Source organism: Nicotiana tabacum, chromosome 24, assembly GCF_000715075.1.
Source record: "Nicotiana tabacum cultivar K326 chromosome 24, ASM71507v2, whole genome shotgun sequence".
Classification (NCBI taxonomy): Eukaryota; Viridiplantae; Streptophyta; class Magnoliopsida; order Solanales; family Solanaceae; genus Nicotiana; species Nicotiana tabacum.
The window spans coordinates 92,854,886-92,879,201 of NC_134103.1; positions in this window are offsets into that span (position 1 = coordinate 92,854,886).

Here is a 24,316-nt window from a genome sequence, read left to right on the forward strand (position 1 = left end):
CCACCATCTGAGTGCAGCCCCAAAAAACTGAAAAATAGTGAATGAGACCTCACTGGTCTCCAGAATACCCGTTTTTCGAAGCATCCATTAACACCTATCCAGAAAATCCTGAGCATCCTATGACTCAGTACCACTAAATGGTAGAGGTTGAAGCCTCTCAAACCTCTCAAGTCTCCTCTGCTCATCATCTGCCATAACAGGAACTACCGGGGCTTGAGCAGTTGCAGCCGGCTGGGCTGGTAGTGCCCCCGGTATCTGAAGTCCCTGTACTACTTGGTCTAGAGTACGGGCAACAAAGGTATGAGTACCTCCCCTGGCCTGAGAAGTGGCAGGTGCGGCTGGAGAAGTGGCAGGTGTGGCCTGAGCCGAAACCACCTGAGCAAGACTAGTGCAAGCTGCCAATATCTGGGCCAAAGTCTCCTGAAGCCTAAGCTGGTCCTGTCGGCTCAGCTATATCTGGAATCTGCTCCTGACCTGGAGCAACTGGTGGTACTATAGGCGCTGGCCTAACTGTGGTAAGAGCTACACCTTGACCTCTACCTTGGCCCCGGCCTCTACCACGGCCACGGCCTCTCGCGGCCCTAACTGGTGGCACTGGTGGCTAACCGTCTGATCCGGTAGTACGTGTCCTCACCATCTGTGAGAGAATAGAATAACAAAAATTTAGTTTCCGGAATCAACAAATTCGCACGACAGAATACAAGAAAGTGAAATTTTCCTAAGGGTTCTGCAGCCTCTCGAAGATAAGTACAAACGTCTCTGTACCGATCCGCAAGACTCTACTAAACCTACTCATGACTAGTGAGACCTATGTAACCTAGGATCTGATACCAACTTGTCATGATTCAAAATTTTAACCTGTCGTGATGGCGCCTATCTCGATACTAAGCAAGCCGACAATCTAAATAAACCACAATTTCTTTTAAGTTTGAAAATATAATATTTAAACACAATCCACAAATCTCGCAAATACCGATACAAACACTCCCAAAACCTGGTGTCACTGAGTACATGAGGAACTAATAAGATTACAAATCTAGAAAATACGGTCTATAATAGTCTGAGACCAAATACAGTAAACAAGGAGATAGGGAAGGAGAGGGAAGGTCTGCGAAACACGGCAGCTACCTCAGAATCTCCGTAAAATTAGCTGTGCAAAAGAATCAACACCCGCTATGTCCGGGAACACCTGGATCTGCACACGAAGTGCAGGGTGTAGTATGAGTACAACCAACTCAGCAAGTAACAATAATAAATAAAGAACTAAAGATAGTGACAAGCTACACAATTATAGTTCACTTTGAGTAATTCCAACAAAGAATAGACATGCTTTCAAATTCGGCAGTTTAAGTCAAATCAATTTATACAGTTCAATTTCATGTAATTCGGATATAAATCCTTCAGAGATTTCACAACAATAACAGATAGCAGCCAAGTGCAACTACAAATGCAAAGCAAGTACAGCCTCTTAGGCAACAGTCACTCAACTCATCACAACAGCTCAACCACTCGGCTCTCGGCCCTCAGCACTCACACTCAATGGGTACTCGCGCTCACTGAGGGTGTACAGACTCTGGAGGGCTCCTACAGCCCAAGCGCTATAATCTGTACGGCCAACTCATGTGCTGCACAGACAACTCACGTGCCATAGTATCAATATCTGGATTCGCACGGCCAACTCACGTGTTGCACGGACAATTCACATGCTATAGTATCAATATCTGGATCTGCACGGCCAACTCACATGCTATAGTATCAATATCTCACAATCAGGCCCTCGGCCTCACTCATTCATAAATCTCTCCAGTCTCACGGGCTCTCAATAATCATGAAATCAGCACAAACAATAATAATATGATGCATCAATAATGAACAATAGAGACTGAGATAAAATAAACAAGTAAACTATGACTGAGTACCAAACAACAATTAAGCAGATAATTCAACATGTACACGACCTATGTGGGTCCCAGCAATACCAACATATAGCCTAAACATGGTTTCTAACATGCCTTATAGTCAAATTTCCACAACACTTAGAGAGCATATAGCTAACAACAAGTTATTCAACTTTACAGTTTCACGGGACGGACCAAGTCACAATCCCCTCGGGGCACGCCCACACGCTCGTCACCTAGCATGTGAGTCACCTCCAAAGAAATCACATGATACCAAAAATCTGTGGTTTCATACCCTCAGGACCAGATTTAAAATTGTCACTTACCTCAAAGCGTGAAATTCTTTACTCTGCTATGCCTTTGCCTCACAAAACGGCCTCCGAATCCCTTGAATCTAGTCACAAATAATTCGTTTCAGTCAATAAAATTCATTGGAATTAATTCCATAAGAAAATGCTAATTTTTTATAAAAACCCAAAATTTAGCTCAAAAATTGCCCGTGGGGCCCACGTCCCGGAACCTGACAAAAGTTATAAAATCCAAAAGCTCATTCCACCACGAGTCTACCTATAATAATTTTACCAAATCTGACCTTAACTCGACCTCCAAATCATCAAATCTTATTTTTAAATTTCCGATTTACATCTAGTCGGATTATTCGATGGTAATTCAATATTATGGAGTACAAATGATCACAAGGGACGTATCTCAAGTTTTTCTTGAAAATCTATCAAAAATCGCCTCTCCTCAAGATCCAATTTGTCAAAAATGGCGAATGGGACGAAGTCCCTGCTTTATTATTCTGCCCAGCCCGCCCAAAACCACTTCTGCAACCCTCCTGGCTGCTTCTACGGCGCCGCACCTGCAGCCAAAACCTCACAAGTGCGGTTACACTAGATACCAGCTGCTTAGCATTTTCCTTAGTCCAAAAATCGATCCGTTAAGCATCTGAAACTCACCCGAGGACCCCGGGACCCCGTCCAATCACACCAACCAGTCCAATAACATAAGACGAACCTGCTCGAGGCCTCAAATCACTTCAAACCACAATTCAAGCTTAATGAACTTTGGAACTTCAAACTTCTATATTCGATGCTAAATCCTATCAAATCACGTCCGATTGATCTCAAATTTTGCACACAAGTCACATTTGACATTACGGACCTACTCGAACTTCCAGAATCGAAATCCGAACCCGATATCAAAAAGTCCTATCAAGCTTCTTAAAATTATCCAAATTTCCAACTTTCACCCAAATGACCCCAAAATGACCTACGGACCTGCAAATCCACTTCTGGACGCGCTCCTAAGACCGGAATCATCACACGGAGCTATTCCCAAACTCGGAATCCCAAAAGGATGTCGATATCATTGAAATGCACTTCAACTCAAATTTATGAAATTCTTCCAAAATGCCAACTTCCATAATAGGTGCCGAAACGCTCCTTAGTCATCCAGGACTCGCTCCGGACATACGCCCAAGTCCAAAATCATCATACAAACCTGTTGGAACCTTCAAATCTCAATTCCGAGGTCGTTTACTTGAAAATCAACCCCGAACCAACTCCTCCAACTTAAAGCTTCTGAAATTAGAATTTTTTCTCCAAATCAACTCCAAACTTTCCGAATTTCAATTTCGACCACACGTACAAGTCGTAATACCCAAAGTGAAGCTACTCATGGCCTTAAACTGCCGAGTGACATTCTAGAGCTCAAAATGACCGGTTGGGTCATTACAATCGGTCAAATCCTTCATTTTGCTTTCTATCAGTGAAGAATTTGGCCAATTTTCAGATTCAATGTGACTAAATGATTCGTTAATTATCTGATTACTAATTAAAGAATATTTTTCTTTTTTCGTTTCATTCGATTCATCTATTTCTTTGAATCTAAATAATACAATTGGATTTACTTTTGAAAGTTTTTTTTTTATTTTTTTTATAAATAGACTACTTTTGATAAGCCATTTTTTGTGCTCATAAAAGGAATCCAATTAAGTTTAGAATTGTGAATTATAGGGAATCCAATTAAGCCATCAAGGGATGCTCTTAAAGGGAACCAAATATGTTAAAAGCCATTTCTAAAATTTGCAGCCGATTTTTTTTTTTTTGGACTAAGAATACTTTTTTGCCAAACTTAAGGTGTTTTTGCCAAGCTTTTAGAAGGAAAAAAATGCTTTTGAGTAGAATCAAAAACACTTTTTGAGAAGCAGAAAAAAGTAACTTCTCTCTAAAATTACTTTTTTGAAAATTATTTTTTTAGAAAAACACACTTTGAGGCACTTTTAAAAAGTTTGGCCAAATACTAATCGTTGCTCAAAAGTGCTTTTCAAACTAACTAGTATCTATGAACGTGTGTCGCACGTTAATTATGGTACGTGATGATTTAAACATTTATTTATATGAAAGAACAATAAAATTTAATTAATGAGAGAAATTTTATGTATAATAATACAACAATCATCTAAACGCCAAAAAATATTATTACATTAGCATAATACATAAATTTAAAATAAAATGACATCATTAAAACTTACACAACTGATCAATTTTGTCATGTTAGTTAAATAATTATGTATTATAGTTTAAAAGTATTTAATGTGATGGTATCTTAACGAACACTTATTTGTGGATAATATTTTTTATGTATGTTTCCTCCTAATGCTTTGGTTGCCTGCCTTAACCAGAACTCTTATTGTCGATCTTGATATCCCTCTTGAAAGTGCAACATACAGTTGTCCGTGCAAGAAAATATATTGTGGCAAATATAGTCCAATATTTAGGATGTTTGTCCTCGTGCTTTATTTATTATATTTGCAAAACACAAATATACTAAAAATTATTTTTACACAAATTTAAAAGGATATTCCTTAGTTTCGGAAGACGAAAATTAAATCCAGGGATAAGAATATACTTAGAAGCACATTGATCAGTATAATAATTTTGCATGTATGACGTTATTGTCAAAACTTCTATATACCATCTGTGTGCAATTACATAAGCTATTCGGCGTATCTAAGTTTTTCAATAGCATAACAAGCATATTTTTCCTCAAAGTTAACCTATATGCAATGGAAGATCAATTTTAACTTAGTCTATTATATATACGGCGACACTAACATACGTAAAAATAATAATAAACTTGACAACAAACATGTATGGTAGAAGGTCATTTGGCATTAAAGTATTTAAGTATTCTTCTTGGTAGTAATTATTCGTGTCATTTTCTACTAAGTCAAAAACAGAAAAATATTTGTTTTTACTATAAAATTTTGCAATCAACCTTTTATTTAGTTGATCAATATATTCATTTCTGCTAACTAAGATATCTTTTTAATTCTATCATGCGATTTGCACTAATTGTTTTTTAATCTAATAATAGAAATATTTCTCTTATTAAATATACTACTATTACCATTGGGATTGATAACCAAGTGTTTAGGAAAAACCAAATCATCTTTTATTGGATGCTCTTTTCGTTTCTGATACAAAGCAAGAAGACACTGAATACCAGATCTGTTCTTACTTTATATTTCTTGTCAGTTGAATCTTTTTCATCTGAGGCTAGAAGTATAACTTTGGCAAGTTAGCTTTTACGGTCTCTGCTTTTGTCAACTTTGGAACTACTAGTAGTACTTGACATAAATTACCTCCCAAACCATTAATTTCCCACCAAACGGTTCATTAATATCCAATATATCTCTAGAACTCCGGGCAATTATTTCGATCGTTTGACACTTAGCCATAAGTGCTTCATCCCATGTTATTAATTTTGCTTTCCTTATAAATGTAGCACCATTGCACTGCTTTGATATATTTGTGATGTTTATTAAAGTTATTTGAAGAGGTATATCAAATCTAAAGTGGGTGGCCTCACAATAAAATCGTTGTTGGTACATCACTTGCTATTATTGCTAATAATGTCATGCCTTTTGATGAGATATTTGCAAGTAATGTATAACATAGAAATATTATTTTGGTTCCGCCGGAGGCATCTACAAAGAATAATGTCGTTGTAGCAGAGTCGACTCTTTATAATATAGTCTTGAAAGCTTGTTCTTGTTTAGAATTGCTTCCTCATACACCTTTTGTAACGACTCGACTTGTCATTTTAAGAATTATTACCCCGTTCAGCGACTAAAGGTCTCGCACAACTTCGTAATATGTATTATGACCCGCAGGTGTGGTCGAGTTTGATTTTCGAAAGATTCAGAATTTAATTGAAAGAACAATTCTTATTTAGAAGTTAAAATGAAAAGAGTTGACCGGAGAGTTGACTTTTGAGCAAACGGCTCTGAAATAGAATTTTGATGATTACTTTGTATGGTGATTTCAGACTTAGGCGTGTCTCCGTATTTGGATTTGGAAGTCCGTAGGACAATTCGACACATTATGGCGAAATTTGGAAAAATAAAAGATTTTTGGAGAGTTCGACCGAAGGTTGAATTTTTGATAACAAGGTCGAAATTCAATTCCGAAAATTGAAACAGCTCCAGTATATTATTTAAGACTCGTGTGCAAAATTTGAAGTCATTCCGGATTGATTTAATACGTTTTAGCGCAAATTATAGAATTTGAAATTTTCATAACTCATAATTCGATTCGTGGCGCAATTCGTAGATTCATCATTGTTTGATGCAATTTGAGGCCTCGATGTAACGACCTAACTGGTCATTTTGCTTTTTTTGGAACCTCTTTCCCCTAAATAAGACTCCTCATATATGCTTTTACTGTTTTATGACTTGCAGGGATGGTTAGTTCGAGATTTGGAAAGGTTCGGATTGAAATCAGAACACTTGATTCCTTAAGTTGGCCTTAAAAGGCTAAGTTTGACTTCGGCCAACATTTTGAGTAAATGACCACGAAATCGGGATTTGACGGTTCCAATAGGTTAGTATGGTGATTTTGGACTTGGGCGTATGCTCGGACCGGGTTGTGGATGACCCGGGAGTGTTTCGGCGCCTAATATTGAAAGTTGTTTCCTTGAAGGTTCTTGAAGTTCTTTAAATTTGGTTTAGAGTAGGTTTTGGAGATATCGAGGTCCGAATGGAATTCCAAGACCAGGGATAGTTCCATAATGTCATTTAAGACTTGCACGTAAAATTTGGTGTCAATCTGAGTAGTGTAAGTTTGTTTCGGCGCTTTGGGAGTAAATTGAAGAACTTAAAGTTCATATTTTTGATCCAATTGGTCTGGGTGTGATTCTTAGTTTTAATGTCATTTTTGGGCGTTCCGAGAGTTTGAGTGGGTCCGTTTTATGATTTCAAACTTATCGGTATGTTCGGGCAGGGCCTAGGTATCGATCGGACGAGGCTCGGACCAAGTTCAAACTTGGGAGCAATAGCTGAAGTTCCCAGCTGCTGGTGTAATCGCACCTGCGCTTGGCCAGCCGCAGGTGCGAGCCAGGAGCCGCAGAAGCGAGTAAGCCAAGGCTGCCCAGGATCTGCAGGAGCGAGGAGTTTGGCGCACCTGCGAACGTTCAGGTGCGATGACTGTGACCACATAAGCGGCTGTGTCCGCAGGCGCAAAAGAGTCAGCCGCAGGAGCGGCCCTGGCTCCGCAGGTGCGATGGGTGAGTGGCTACGCCGGTTCCGTAGAAGCGGACTTTTGACCGTAGAAGCGAAAGTCCCTCCGCAGGTGCGGAAACCGCTGAAGGCAGAATCCTTCATTTAATGCGGGACTTAGTCATTTTGGCTCATTTATTCCATTGTTGGGCAATTCTTGGAGCTCTTAGAGAGGGAATTTTCATCTAACACCTTGAGGTAAGTAATTCCTACCAAATATGAGTCAAATATATAACTTATGGGTAGATTATAACATGTAAATTAGTGGAAACCATGGGTTTAGAAGAAAAATCTAGGTTTTTGATAAAAATGAGATTTAATCATGAAATTCGTTATGGAATCTAGTAAAAAATATTTATTTGAGTGCATGAGGTTATGGGTAACAACTTTCTTTGAAAATTTCCAGAATTCGGGCACGTAGGCCCGGGGGTAAATTTTAGGAATCTTACATTTAGGGTTGGGTAACCTCTTTAATTGTTGGAATACGAACATTTGAGCATGTATTGATTAGTTTACATACTATTTTATTAGTTTTGGGTTGATTCGGCACAGAATAGAGGGTGTAAACACATTCTTGGACCGGGAAGTAGGCCTTGAAACAAGATAAGTCTCTTTTCTAACCATGTAAGGGGGAATTAACCAACTTAATCATTATGTACATCTATTTGTGGGGGCTACGTACGTACGAAGTGACGAGAGTCCGTGCATAGCTACTATTCATGCTTATGTCCGGGTAGATTTAGGCTTACACCATGTTTTTTGTTGATGCCGTTGCTTTTTTATGCTTACTAATTGTTTGGATTAAAGCGGAGGTTGAGGATTTCAATATTTTAAAGGTTCCTAGCTGAATTTTTTATTTTGAAAAAGAATTGAGAAATATTATGATAACTTGAGAAAATCTATATCCAACCTCTTCGCAAGTATATTCCGCGAGCGGGGTAAATTTCCACTACTCTTATGGGAGTGGGCCGTTCGCCTCGGCAAGTTAATTGATGTATCTATGGTTCGAGTCGTTCGACCCTCGGCAGTGCACAGTGTATTTATATGTATATTTGGATCGGGTTGTACGTCTTCGGCATAATTCGGGCGTAAAGATATTGGAACCCCTTTATATTTAATATTGTTCCATGGACTTGAAAGGTGAAAGGATTAGACGAGAGAAATGACTTGGTTCTTACTTGAAATGAAAGGATTGTTTACTTATTTTCCTGCTCTGAGTTCTATTATCATTTTATATATCATGTTTAATTAGAACTTCATACTATTATATTCTTGGCCCATAGTAAGTGTCGAAGTCGACCCCTCTCACTACTTCTTTAAGGTTAGACTAGATACTTACTAGGTACATGTTATTTATGTACTCATGCTACACTCTTGCACTTGATATGCAGGATCTGAGGCAGGTGCATCTGGTTATCAATCCAGCGCACACGCTTGACTTCTGGTCCGAGACCACACGGTGAGCTGCCCTTCCGAGCCGTTCAGCAGCAGCTGGAGTTTCTCTTTGATTTATTTTCTGCCTATTCTAGATCAGACAATAGAGATCTTTTGTATATTCTACTAGTAGCCCACACATTTGTGACACCAGAGCTTGGCACACACTAGTAGACTTGTGATTTTGGTTTTATTCCTATGGCCGTAAATACATTCAGTTGCTTTCATTTTATTAATTTAAATCTATTTCTTACTAAACCTATTAAATTAAGGAAAGTTATTTACTTGGGAAAAACTTATTAAAATGGAAAAATCACTAGATTGTTCACTGTTGGCTTGCCTAGCAATGGTGTTGGGCGCCATCACGGCCTACAATGGAATTGGGTCATGACAACATGGTATCATAGCACTAGGTTCATGTAGGTCTCACAAGTTATGGGCAGGCCTAATAGAGTCTTGCGGATCGGTGCGAAGATGTTCGTACTTATCTTTGAGATGCTATAGGGTGTTAGGAAACTACTCTTTATTCATCTCCTATCGTGCAGTTGATGGTGTACTAAGTTTCTTCTCTTACTCTCTCATAGATAGTGAGAACGCATGTGGTAGATGTTTCGAACCCGGGAGGAGCTGCTCCCCCTGTTGCTAGAGGACGAGGCAGAGGCCGAGGGAGGGAACTGGCCCAAGGTAGGGGACGAGGACGTCCCAGAGTTGCCCCAGTTGCACCACCAGCCGATCCAGTGGAGGATCTCATTGATGAGAAGCAGTGCGAGGTGCCCGCAGCAGAGTTAACCCCGGTTGATTTTATGTCAGCACCGGGCTTTCAGGAGGTCACGTGCCGTATGTTGCGGTTCATGGAGTCTATGACCCAGGCTGGTTTATTTCCAGCAGACCCAGCCACACCTCAGGCGGGAGGGGAAGCACAGACCCCTACTTCTCATGCTCCTGGGCATACAGCTACAGTATATCAGACCCCGGGCACACTACCCGTTGGCGGAGCCCAACCAGTTGCAGCAGCTGTACCTGAGCCTAGACCAGCTGCGACCAGCGAGCCGCAGAAGCTACTGGATAGATGGACCAGGCTTCACCCTCCGGTCTTTGGGGGTGAGCAACATGAGGATCCCTAGGACTTCATTGATAGGTGCAGGGACAGACTGCACAACATGAGCATATTGGAGTCTCACGGGGTGGATTTCACTACCTTTCAGTTAAAGGGCAGAGCACGTAGGTGGTGGAAGTCTTATCTCCTTGGCAGACCAGTAGGTTCTCCTCCCATGACTTGGGACCTGTTCACACGCCTATTTTTGGACAGGTATATTCCGCCCTCCCATAGGGAAGAGTTGCGGAGTCAGTTTGAGCAGCTCGAGCAGGGTCAGATGTCAGTGATCGACTATGAGGCAAGATTCTCTGAGTTGTCCCGCCATGCACTTATGATACTTCCTAACAACGCAGAGAGGGTGCGGAGGTTTGTTGCGGGGTTGCACTCTAGTATTCAGGCTAGTATGGCTCGGGAGGTTAAGATGGGGACTTCTTATTAGTTGGTAGTGGAGATTGCTCGGGAGGATTGAGGGTTACTGTCAGAGGGGTAGAGAGCAGATGCAGCGGGACAAGAGGTCTCGTTTTTCTGGAGAGTTTAGAGGTGCCCCAGCTGGGGCAGAGGTCATTTTGGGAGGGGTCAGCCCAGCAGGCCCCCATATTCAGCACCACCACCTCCTCGGGGTATTCCAGCGCGACCCTACTTCAGTGCTATGCCGGAGAGTTCTTACCACCCGCCAGCTATTCAAGGTTCTTCCAGTGGGTACTCCGGTCATCAGGGTTCTTCCAGTGCCTATTTCAGTGCCATGCCAGAGAGTTCATAACGCCCACCCGCCCTTCAGGGTTCCGGTGGGTATTCGAGCCATCAGGGTCAGACTTCAGGGCAGCAGTCCACCACTCTAAGAGGTTATTATGAGTGTGGGTATCCAAGTCACATGAAGAGACATTGCCCCAGACTTCGGGGCAAGGCAGTGCAGCAGGTTTAGCAGCCCATGATTACAGCACCAGTAGCCGCACCAGCCATCCGGCCGCCCAGAGGCAGAGAGTAGGTGGGTAGGGGCCATCCTAGAGGTGGAGGTCAGGCAGGCGGGGGGCAGCCAGGTGGCACTCCAACCAGATTCTATGCTTTTTCGGCCAGACCAGATGCAGTGGCCTCAAATGCCGTGATCACAGGTATTATTTCTGTTTGCGGTAGGGAAGCTTCAGTACTATTTGATCCAGGGTCTACCTAATCGTATGTGTCATCTCTGTTTGCTCATTTTCCGGATATTCCTCGTGAGTCCTTGGGTACTCATGTTTATGTGTCCACTCTTGTGGGTGATTTTGTTGTTGTGGATCAGATCTATCAGTCCTCTGTGGTCACATTCTGTGGATACGAAACTAGAGCGGATCTTCTGTTGCTTGATATGACCGTCTTTGAAGTCATCCTGGGCATGGACTGGCTATCCCCATATCACACCATCCTTGATTGCCATGCCAAGACTGTTACTTAGCGATGCCAGAGTTTCCTAGATTGGAGTAGAAGGGTCCGTATGTCAGTACATCTAGTCAGGTTATCTCTTTTATGAAGGCTCAACACATGGCGAGAAGGGTTGTTTGGTTTATCTAGCCTATGTTAGGGATACTACTGCAGAGTCTTCGGCGATTGATTCAATACCAGTAGTCCGGGAGTTCTCTTATGTGTTTCCTTCTAATCTTCCAGGCATGCCACTAGATCGTGATATCAATTTCTGTATTGACTTGGATCAAGGTACCCAGCCTATATCTATCCCAACGTACTGTATGGCTCCTAAAGAGTTGAAGGAGTTAAAGGAGCAGCTTGAGGAGTTGCTAGCAAAAGGGTTCGTCATGCCAAGTGCATCACCTTGGGTGCCCCGGTGCTATTTGTGAAGAAGAAATATGGGAATATGTGGATGTGCATTGATTACCGCTAGTAGAACAAAGTTACCAGCAAGAACAAGTACCCATTGCTGCGTATTGATGATTTGTTTGACCAGTTGCAGGGTGCTAGGGTGTTCTCTAAGATCGACTTGAGTTTGGGGTACCATCAATTGAAGATTCGGGACTCGGATGTTCCGAAGACTACTTTCCGTACTAGATATGGCCACTATGAGTTTCTAGTAATGTCCTTCGGCTTGACTAATGCCCTAGCGTCATTTATGGACTTGATGAACAGGGTATTCAGGCCTTATATTGATTCGTTTGTCATTGTCTTCATTGATGACATTTTGATTTACTCACGTAGCATTGAGGAGCACGAGCAGAACTTGAGAGTGGTGCTTCAGACCTTGCGGGAACAGAAGCTATATGCTAAGTTCTCCAAGTGTGACTTTTGGTTAGATTCTGTGGCATTCTTGGGGCATGTTGTATCAGGCGGGGGTATTAAGGTCGATCACAAGAAGATTGAGGTAGTTCAGAGTTAGCCTCGTCCTACTTCGGCGACTGAGATCAGGAGCTTCTTGGGGTTAGCAGGTTATTATCGCCGGTTCATGGAGGGCTTCTCATCTATTGCAGCACCTTTGACTAGATTGACCCAGAAGGTTGCTCAATTTCGTTGGCCCGATGATTGTGAGACGAGCATCCAGAAGCTCAAGACAGCTTTGACTACAGCACCAGTCCTAGTGTTGCCTTTCGGTTTGGGGATGTATACTGTGTATTGCGACGCTTCACGTGTTGGCTTGGGTTGTGTATTGATGCAGGAGGGGCGAGTTATTGCATATGCTTCACGTCAACTGAAGCCCCATAAGAAGAATTATCCTGTGCACGATTTGGAGTTGGCCGCAATTGTTCATGCTTTTAAGATCTAGAAGCACTATCTTTATGGGGTGTCCTGTGAGGTTTACACTGATCATCGCAGCTTGCAGTATTTGTTCAAACAAATGGACCTCAATTTGAGGTAGCGTATGTGGCTTGAGTTACTGAAGGACTATGACATTACCATTCTTTATTATCCGGGCAAGGCCAATGTGGTTGTGGATACCTTGATCAGGAAGGCAGAGAGTATGGGTAGCTTGGCATTCATTTCAGCAGAGGAGAGACCACTAGCCTTGGACATTCAGTCTTTGGCTAACAGACTTGTGAGTTTGGATATTTCAAAGTCCAGCCAAGTTCTTGCATGTGCTGTTGCCCAGTCTTCACTGTTGGAGCAGATAAAGGCTCGACAGTTTGATGATCCACATTTGACGGTTCTCAGAGAGACGGTACTGCAGGGTAGTGACAAAGAGGTTTCTATCAGCGAGGATGGTGTTCTGTGACTCCATGGTCATCTATGTGTTCTAAATGTTGATGGCTTGAGGGAGAGGATTCTATAAGAGGCGCACAGTTCTTGATATTCCATTCATCCAGGTGCTACGAAGATGTACCGCGACCTGAGGCAGCATTATTGGTGGCGGCGGATGAAGAAAGACATAGTTGAGTATGTAGCCAGATGCCTAAATTTCCAGCAGGTTAAGTATGAGCACCAAAGGCCAGGAGGCCTACTCCAGCAGATGACTATACCTGAGTGGAAGTGGGAGAGCATTACTATGGACTTCGTAGTTAGGTTGCCACGGACCTTGCAAATGTTTAATGTAGTTTGGGTCATTGTAGACCGACTGACCAAGTTGGCATATTTCATTCCTATGATGACTACGTATACTTCAGAGAGATTGGCCCAGATTTATATCCAGAAGATAGTTTGGCTGCATGGTGTGCCTGTTTTCATCATATCAGATAGAGGTCCTCAGTTTAATTTGTATTTCTGGAGAGCAGTACAGAGTAAGTTGGGGACCCGTGTAGAGCTCAGCACCGCATTTCATCCACAGACCGACGGGCAGTCGGAGCGGACAGTTCAGATCTTGGAGGACATGCTCAAAGCATGTGTGATTGACTTTAGGGGACAATGGGATCGGTTCTTGCCTTTGGCTGAGTTTTCTTACAACAACAGTTACCAGTCCAGCATTGTGATGGCTCCATTTGAGACTTTATATGGTCGGCGATGTCACTCCCCCATCGGGTGGTTTGATCCCGGCGAGGCTAAGTTATATGGTACTGATTTGGTGAAGGATTCCTTGGAAAAGGTAAAGTTAATTCAGGAAAACTTTGCAAAGCACAGTCCAGACAGAAGAGTTACACGGACCAAAAGGCGCGTGACTTATCATTTATGGTAGGCGAGAAGGTTCTCTTGAAAGTCTCGTCGATGAAGGGGATCATGAGATTTGGGAAGAAGGGCAAGTTGAGCTCAAGGTTTATAGGCCCATTTGAGGTGTTGAGACGAGTTGGAGAGGTTGCTTATGAACTTGCTTTGCCTCCCAGTCTATCTGGAGTTCATCCGGTCTTTCACGTGTCTATGCTCCAGAGGTATCATGCCGACTTGTAACATGTGTTAGACTTCAGCACGATTCAGTTAGATGAGAGACTGGGTTATGAAGAGAAGCCAGTTGCCATTGTTGATAGGTAGGATCGCTAGTTGAGGTCCAAGAGGATTTCCACGGTAAAGGTTCAGTGGAGTGGCCAACCAGTCGAGGAGGTGACTTGGGAGTCCGAAGAGGACATGCGGAGCAGATACCCGCACTTATTCAGCACTCCAGGTATAATTCTAGACACGTTCGAGGACAAACGTTTGTTTAAGAGGTGGAGAATGTAACAACCCGACCGGTCGTTTTGCTTTTATAGAACCCTGTTCCCCTAAATAAGACTCTTCGTATATGCTTTTACTATTTTATGACTTGCGGGGATGGTTAGTTCAAGATTTGGAAGGATTCGGGTTGAAATCAGAACACTTGATTCCTTAAGTTGTCCTTAAAAGGCTAAGTTTGACTTTGGTCAATATTTTGACGATTTCAATAGGTTTGTATGGTGATTTCGGACACGGGCGCATGCTCGGACCGTGTTGTGGATGACCTGGGAGCGTTTCAGCGCCTAATATTGAAAGTTGGTTCCTTGAAGGTTATTGAAGTTCTTTAAATTTGGTTTAGAGTAGGTTTTGGTGATATCGAGGTACGAATGGAATTTCGAGACCGGGGATAGTTCCATAATGTCATTTAAGACTTGCACGCAAAATTTGGTGTCAATCCGAGTAGTGTAAGTATGTTTCGGCGCTTTGGGAGTAAATTGAAGAACTTAAAGTTCATATTTTTGATCCAATTGGTTTGGGGTGTGATTCTTAGTTTTAATGTCATTTTGGGCGTTCCAAGAGTTCGAGCAGGTCCGTTTTATGATTTCAAACTTTTTGGTATGTTCGGGCGGGGCCTTGGGGGCCCCAGGTATCGATCGGACGAGGCTCGGACCAAGTTGAAACTTGGGAGCAAAAGCTGAAGTTCCCAGCTATTGATGTAATCGTACCTGCGCTTGGCCAGCCGCAGATGCGAGCCAGGAGCCGCAGAAGCGAGCAAGCCAAGGCTGCCCAGGATCTGTAGGAGCGAGGAATTTGGTGCACCTGTGTCACGACCCGAAATTCCCACCTTCGGACCGTGATGGCGCCTAATATTTCACTTGCTAGGCAAGCCGACGTTAGAATAATATTAACCAATTTTTAAACAATTTTTAAATTATTAAAAATTAAATAAATAAATGCGGAAGCAAAGTTTGAAATATAGTGAATAATCCATAAAAAAACAACGGTGTCTAAATACCATCCCAGAATTGGTGTCATAAGTGCACGAGCTTCTAGAATAAATACAAATAAAGGTCTGAATAAAATAAAGCTATCTGGAAATAAACACACAGCTAAAGTAAAATAGATGGGGACTTTAGAACTGCAGATGCCATGCAGTTATACCTCAAGTCTCCGGTAGCTGAAATGCGAGCAAGTCTATGGTGCGCCGCTAGGACCAACTCCGAAATCTGCACAAGAAGTGCAGAGTGTAGTATCAGTACAACCGACCCCATGTACTGGTAAGTGCTGAGCCTAACCTCGACGAAATAGTGACGAGGCTAAGGCGGGTCACTTACATTAACCTATACACAATACTAGTAACAACAACAATAATAGAAATAATTCAGGTAACTCATTTATAATAATTGAAGTCAACTCAGCAATCATAACCAATTGTCATTTCCATCGATTCTGTTACAGCGTGCAACCCGCTTTCACAATATATCCACATTCAATTCTGTTGCAGCGTGCAACCCGCTCTCACAATATATTCACATTCAGTTCTGTTGCGGCGTGCAACCCGCTCCTCCAATATATTCATTTTAATCAAGTATGTCATATATTTATTTCAATCAAGTATATATACACTTTTTAATAAGTCTGTTGTGGCGTGTAAACCGATCCTCCAATATGGACTTTTTAATAAGTCTGTTGCTTCGTGCAACCCGATCCTCCAATATGGACTTTTTAATAAGTCTATTGCGGCGTGCAACCCGATCCTCTAATATATCCATTTCAATCAATTTTGTTGCGGCGTGCAACCCGATCCTCCAATATATCCATTTACCAATTCTTATAGAAGAAAGTTTTCCAATAAATGCAACAATTGATATTAAATTATAACACAACAAGCATACAATAATTATAATTTAATCATGAAACAAACAATGACAAATAGCAAATTATCATGAAAATCAGGGAGAAAATGGGCAGTTTAATATTTAATATGCTAAATATCAAATAACAATTAAAACACATAATTCAAATAGTGTGTAACAATTAATGCAGGAATTCAAGAATTAATATTTGACAAAGAATATGAGAGAAATAATTATTATAATAATTAATTTATGATTTAAAATAATTTATGATTTTTCAAGTAAGCAGGCAAACAATTAATTTGACGACGTATAGACACTCGTCACCCTGCCTATACGTCGGTCACATGCATTTCACATAACAAATAATTTAAGGGTTCTATTCCCTCAAGTCAAGGTTAACCATGACACTTACCTCACTTTACAAATTCCAATCAATTACTCGACCATAGCTTTTCCTTTTAAATTTATCTCCAAAAGCTTTAAATCTATTCATAAAAAATTTAATATACTCAATACGAATCACAGGAATTAATTCCATATGAATTTACTAATTTTTCGGATAAAAATCCGAAATTTATTAAAATATTCGATAGTGGGACCAACATCTCAAATTCCGAGAAAACTCGCGAAATCCGAACACCTGTTCCTCTACGAGTTCAATCATACAAAAATTATCCAATTCCGATATCAAATGGACCTTCAAATCTAATTTTTTTTTTTTGGAAAGTTTTACAAAAAATCCAATTTCTTCCATCTAAATCCAAAATAAATGATAAATATAGACATGGATTTGTGAAATATAATCACTGTTGGTTAGAGAACACTTACCCAATTCAAAGTCGTGAAAATCCCCCTTGAAATCACCCAAATCCGAGACTTGAAACTCAAAAATGAGTAAAAATGGCAACTTTCGCATCTGCAGATAAAAGTTCCGCATTTGCGGACTCGCATTTGCGATGCAAGGCTCGCATTTGCGATACCAGGCTGCCATGTGAAGTTCCGCATCTGCGGACCTTCCTGTCGCACCTGCGACATCCGCTTCTGCGCAAAATAGAAGCACCTGCGAAGACCCCAGGCCAGGCCAGGCCCGCATCCGCGCAATTCTGCCGCACCTGCGGCCAAGACCCTCGCAGGTGCGATTACATCAGAGACAGAATTTCCAGAATTGGCTTAAGTTCACAATTCATTTCGAATCACACTCGGGGTACTCGGGACCCCGTCCGAATATACCAACAAGTCCAGAAACATAATACGGACTTACTCGGGGTTTCAATTCCCGCCAAACAACATCAAAATTACAATTCACACCTCGATTCGAACTTTTGAGTTTTAAACTTTTCAATTTGCAAATCTCGTGCCAAAACATATTAAATGAATCCGGAATGACTTCAAATTTGGCACACAAGTCCTAAATGACATAACGGAGCTATTCAAATTTCCAGAATTGGATTCCAGCTCCGATATCAAAAAGTCAACCCCGTAGTCAAACTTGGAAATCTTTAGCCTTTAAATTACTAGTTTTCGTTAAATGGTCATAGCTAGACCTAGGGACCTCCAGATTAAATTCCGGGCATACGCCCAAGTCCCAAATCACAATACGGACCTACCAAAACTGTCAAACTACTGATCCGGGTTCGTTTGCTCAAAATGTTGACCAAAGTCAACTCAGTTGAGTTTTAAGGCTCTATTTCACATTTTAATCCATTTTTCACATAAAAACTTTTCGAAAAATTTTATGGATTGCGCACGCAAGTCGAGGAATGATAAATGGTGCTTTTCGAGGTCTTAGAACACCGAATTATTTATTAAATTTAAAGATGACATTTTGGATCATCACATTCTCCACCTCTAAAACAAACGTTCGTCCTCGAACAGAGTTAGAAAAAGTACCTGAGCTGGAGAAAAGGTATGGATATTTACTCCGCATGTCCAACTCGGACTCCCGGGTAGATGCCTCTACCAGCTGACCTCTCAATTACACCCGAACTAAAGGATAACTCTTAGACCTCAACTGTCGGACCTGCCGGGCTAGAATAGCCACCGGGTCCTCCTCATAACTCAAATCTTTGTCCAATTGGACTGAGCTGAAATCTAACACATAGGACGGATCACCATGATATTTTTGGAGCATAGACATATGGAACACCGGATGAACCGCTGATAAACTAGGTGGTAATACAAGCATGTAGGCTACTTCACTCATCCTTTCAAGAATTTTAAAGGGTCCGATATACCTAGGGCTCAACTTGCCCTTCTTTCCGAACCTCATTACACCTTTCATAGGTGAAACTCGGAGCAATATTCTTTCTCCAACCATGAATGCAATATCACGAACTTTACGGTCAGCATAACTCTTTTTCCTAGACTGAGATGTGCGAAGTCGATCTTGAATAATCTTGACCTTATCCAAGGCATTCTGTACCAAATCGGTACCCAACAACCGAGCCTCTCCCGGTTCAAACCAGCCAACTGGCGAACGACATCGCCTTCTGTATAATGCCTCATATGGAGCCATATGAATGCTCGACTGGTAGCTATTATTATAAGAAAACTCCGCAAGTGGCAAAAATTGATCCCAAGAACCTCCAAAGTCTATAACACAAGCGCGAAGCATATCTTCCAATATCTGAATGGTGCGCTCTGACTGTCCGTCTATATGTGGATGAAATGTTGTACTCAACTCAACCCGCATGACTAACTCACGATGTACAGCCCTCCAGAAGTGTGAGGTAAATTGCGCACCTCGATCTGAAATAATAGACACGGGCACTCTGTGTAGGCGGACAATCTCACAAATGTAAATTTCAGCTAACCTCTCTGAAGAATAGGTAACTGCCACTAGAATGAAATGTGATGACTGGGTCAACCTGTCCATAATGACCCAAACTGCATCAAATTTTCTCTGAGTCCGTGGGAGTCCAACAATAAAATCCATAGTGATACGCTTCCATTTCCACTCAGAAATTTCTAACTTCTGAAGCAAACCACCGGGCCTCTGATGCTCGTACTTAACTTGCTGACAATTCATACATCGAGATACATATGCAAATATATCCTTTTTCATTCTCCTCCACCAATAATGTTGCCGCAAATCTTGATACATTTTGGCGGTACCTGGATAAATAGAATACCTGGAACTGTGTGCTTCTTCAAGAATTAATTCATGAAGCCCATCCACATTAGGCACACAAATATGACCCTACATTCGCAGAACCTCATCTTCCCCCACAGCAACATGTTTGGCATCACCGTGCCGCACCGTGTCCTTAAGGACAAGTAAATGAGGACCATCATACTTCCTCTCTCTTATGTGCTCATATAAAGAAGACCGAGCAGTTGTGCAAGCTAGAACACACTTGGGTTCTGAAACATCTAACCTCATGAACTGATTAGCCAAAGTCTGATCATCTGCAGCTAATGGCCTCTCACCAAGCGAAATATACGCAAGACTGCCCATACTCACAGCCTTTCTACTCAAGGCATCGACTACCACATTGGCCTTTCCGGGGTGATACAAAATGGTGATATCATAGTCTTTCAACAACTCCAACCATCTTCCCTGCCTCAAATTAAGATCCTTTTGTTTGAACAGATACTAAAGGCTACGATGATCAGTAAATACCTCACACGAGACACCGTAGAGGTAATGCCTCCAAATCTTTAGCGCTTGAACAATGGCTGCCAATTCTAAGTCGTGAACAGGATAATTCTTCTCGTGAACTTTCAACTGCTGCGACGTATATGCAATCACCCTGCCATCTTGCATTAATATTGCACCAAGCCCAATGTGAGATGTGTCAAAATATACTGTATACGATCCTGAACCTATGGGTAATACCAACACTAGTCGCCGTAGTCAAAGCGATCTTGAGCTTCTGAAAGCTCATCACACACTCGTCTGACCATCTGAATGGGACACCTTTCTGGGTCAATCTGGTCAATGGTCTTGCTATAGATGAAAACCCTTCCCCTTCCACGAACCGACGATAATAACCTGCTAAACCCAGGAAACTCCAGATCTCTGTAACTGAAGTAGGTCTAGGCCAATTCTGAACAGCCTCAATCTTCTTAGGATCCACCTTTATGCCTTCTGCCGATACAACATGCCCCAAAAAGGCAACTGAGTCTAACCAAAACTCATATTTTGAAATCTTGGCATATAACTGATTATTCTTCAAAGTGTGAAGCACACTTCGAAGATGCTGCTCATGTTCCTCTCGACTGCTGGAGTAAATCAAGATATCATCAATGAATACAACCATAAAAGATTCCAAATAAGTCTTGAACACCCGATTCATCAAATCCATAGATGTTGCTGGGGCATTTGTCAACCCAAATGACATCACTAGAAATTCGTAATGCCAATACCGAGTTCGAAAAGCTGTTTTAGGGACATCAGATGCCCTAATCTTTAACTGATGGTAACCAGAACTCACATTGACCTTCAACAATACCTTGGCACCCTGAAGCTGATCAAATAAGTCATCAATTCTTGGTAGCGGATATTTGTTTTTTATAGTGGCCTTATTCAACTGCCGATAATCTATACACATCCGCATAGAGCCATCTTTTTTCTTTACAAATAATACTGGTGCACCCCAGGGCGATACACTGGTCTAATGAATCCCTGATCAAGCAAGTCTTGTAACTGCTCTTTCAATTCTTTCAACTCTAGCGGGGCCATACGGTATGGTGGAATAGAAATGGGCTGAGTGCCCAGAGCCAAATCAATACAAAAGTCAATATCTCTATCGAGTGGCATCCCCGATAAATCTGCAGGAAATACTTCTGGAAATTCACGAACAACTGATACTGAGTCCATAGAAGGGACATCTGCACTGGGATCGCGAATATAAGCTAAATAGGCTAGACACCCTTTCTCTACCAAACGTCGAACTTTCATATAAGAAATAACCCTGCTGGCAGAATGACCAGGAGTTCCTTTCTGTTCTAACTGAGGTAACCCCGGCATACCTAGGGTCACTATCTTGGCATAACAATCCAATATAGCATGATAAGGGGAGAGCCAATCCATACCCAAGATGACATCAAAATCTACCATATCAAGAAGTAGAAGGTCCATACTAGTCTCAAGATTACCAATAGTAACCACACACGAACGATATACATGATCTACTACAACAGAGTCTCCCATCGGTGTAGATACACATACAGAAGCACTTAGAGAATCACAAGGCACAACCAAATATGAAGCAAACTAGGAGGACACATAGGAATAAGTAGATCCTGGATCAAATAGAACTGAAGCATCTCTATGAAAAACTGGAATAATACCTATGATCACAGCATCAGATGACTCGGCCTCAGGCCTAGCTGGAAAAGCATAAAATTGGGGTTGGGCCCCACCACTCTGAACTACATCCTTGGGACGGCCTCTGACTGGCTGGCCTCCACCTCTAACGGTCTGACCTCCACCTCTAATAGCCTGACCTCTACCTCTATTATCCTGACCTCTACCTCTAGCTACCTGACCCCTACCTCTAGCTGGCTGAGCAGGCGGTGAAGCAACCGGTGCCGGTATGATGGCACGAGAATCTTGCCGAGATCTGTTACTCGCCAATCTAGGACAATACCTCCTGATGTGACCAATGTTCCCACACTCATAACACCCATCCTGATGTCATGGCTGCTAAAGCTGAAGCTGACCCAGATGGGCCGGATAACCGCTGTAGTAACTCTAGAGTGGTGGTGCACTGATAGGAGCTGAATGTGCACTAACTGATGGCTGCCCAGAGTAATAGGACCGTGACTCCCTGAAGCACCGGGAGATATATGAAGTGCTGAATGAAACGGTCTGGGAGGATGACCCCTACCAAAATTACCCCTGCCTCCAGACGAGGCACCACTGAAACCACCAAATTGACGAGGCCTCTTATCAGACCTCTGCCCTCTCTCTTGTTCAAGAAGCATCTCGATTCTCCTCGCGACATTAGCAGCCGCCTGAAAAGAAATTTCACTTCCGGTTTCTTTTGGCCATCTGCAGCCTGATAGGGTGAGTGAGTCCCTCAATAAACCTCATCACTCTCTCTCCCTCAGTAGGTAGTAAAAGGAGAGCATGAAGGGCCAAATCCACAAAACGGGACTCATACTGAGTAACAGTCATACTGCCCAGCTGTAGACGCTCAAATTGCTTGCTGAATTCCTCTCTCAGTGTGATAGGAAGGAACTTCTCCAGGAATAGCTGAGAGAACTGCTCCCAGGTAAGTGCAGGCGATCCAACTGGTCTGGTCAATGTATAATCTCTCCACCACCTCTTGGCGGAACCCGTCATCTGAAATACAGCAAAATCAACCCCATTGGTCTCAACTATACCCATGTTCCGCAACACCTTGTGGCAGCGTTCAAGATAATCATGTGGGTCCTCAGAAGGTGTACCACTAAAGTGAAATGGAAAGAGCTTAGTAAACTTATCCAGTCTCAATAAGGCCTCAAAATACATAGCGGGCCTATCACCGGTCTGTGCCGCAACAACTGGCTGAACTACACCAACTGGCGGGGCTGTTGGAGCCTGATTCTGGGGAGCCATCTGCTCCGGAGCGGGAGTAGTGGGAGTTTGTGCTCCTCCCCCAGCTTGTGAGATGGTTGGTGCCACCGGAAATGTACCATTCTGGGCAACGCCCTCCATAAGACTCACCAAACGGACCAAAGCTTCCTGAAGCACTAGAGTAGCTATGAATCCTTACGGGACCTGAACTGGTCCAGCTGGTACATTCTGAATTGGAACCTCCTCTTGAAGGTCTACCTGAGTTTCTACAACAGGTGCAGTTGTTCAAGCTCTGGACTAAGCTCTACCTCGGCCTCTAGCACGACCTCGGCCTCGACCTCTACCCCTGGCCATAGTTGCCACTGGAGGTTCTGGTACCTGTCCATCGGTAGAGGTATTATGTGTTCTCGCCATCTGCGAGAGAATAAGAGTAGAATGGTCCAATCATCGGTGATAGAATAAATTCGCACGATAGAATAAGAAAGAATTGATATTGTTCCTCAATTCCATAGCCTCTATGAGATAAGTACAGACGTCTCCGTACCGATCCTTTAGACTCTACTAAGCTTGCTCGTGACTCGTGAGACCTATGTAATCTAGTGCTCTGATACCAACTGTCACGACCCGAAATTCCCACCTTCGGACCGTGATGGCGCCTAACATTTCACTTGCTAGGCAAGCCAATGTTAGAATAACATTAACCAATTTTTAAATAATTTTTAAATTATTAATAATCAAAGAAACAAATGCGGAAGCAAAGTTTGAAATATAGTGAATAATCCATAAAACAAACGGTGTCTAAATACCATCCCAGAATTGGTGTCATAAGTGCACGAGCTTCCAGAATAAATATAAATAAAGGTCTGAATAAAATAAAGTTGTCTGAAAATAAACACACAGCTAAAGTAAAATAGACGGGGACTTTAGAACTACGGACGCCATGCAGTAATACCTCAAGTCTCCTCTGGTAGCTGAAATCCGAGCAAGTCTATGGTGCGCCGCTGGGACCAACTCTGAAATCTGCACAAGAAGTGCAGAGTGTAGTATCAGTACAACCGACCCCATGTACTGGTAAGTGCTGAGCCTAACCTCGACAAAGTAGTGACAAGGCTAAGGCGGGTCACTTACATTACCTGTACGCAATATTAGTAACAACAACAATAATAGAAATAAATCAGGTGACTTATTTATAATAATTGAAGCCAACTCAGCAGTCATAACCAATTATCATTTTCATCAATTCTGTTGCAGCGTGCAACCCGCTCTCACAATATATTCACATTCGATTCTGTTGCAGCGTGCAACCTGCTCTCACAATATATTCCTTTACAGTTCTGTTGTGGCATGCAACCCGCTCCTCCAATATATTTATTTTAATCAAGTCTATCATATATTTATTTCAATCAAGTATATATAGACTTTTTAATA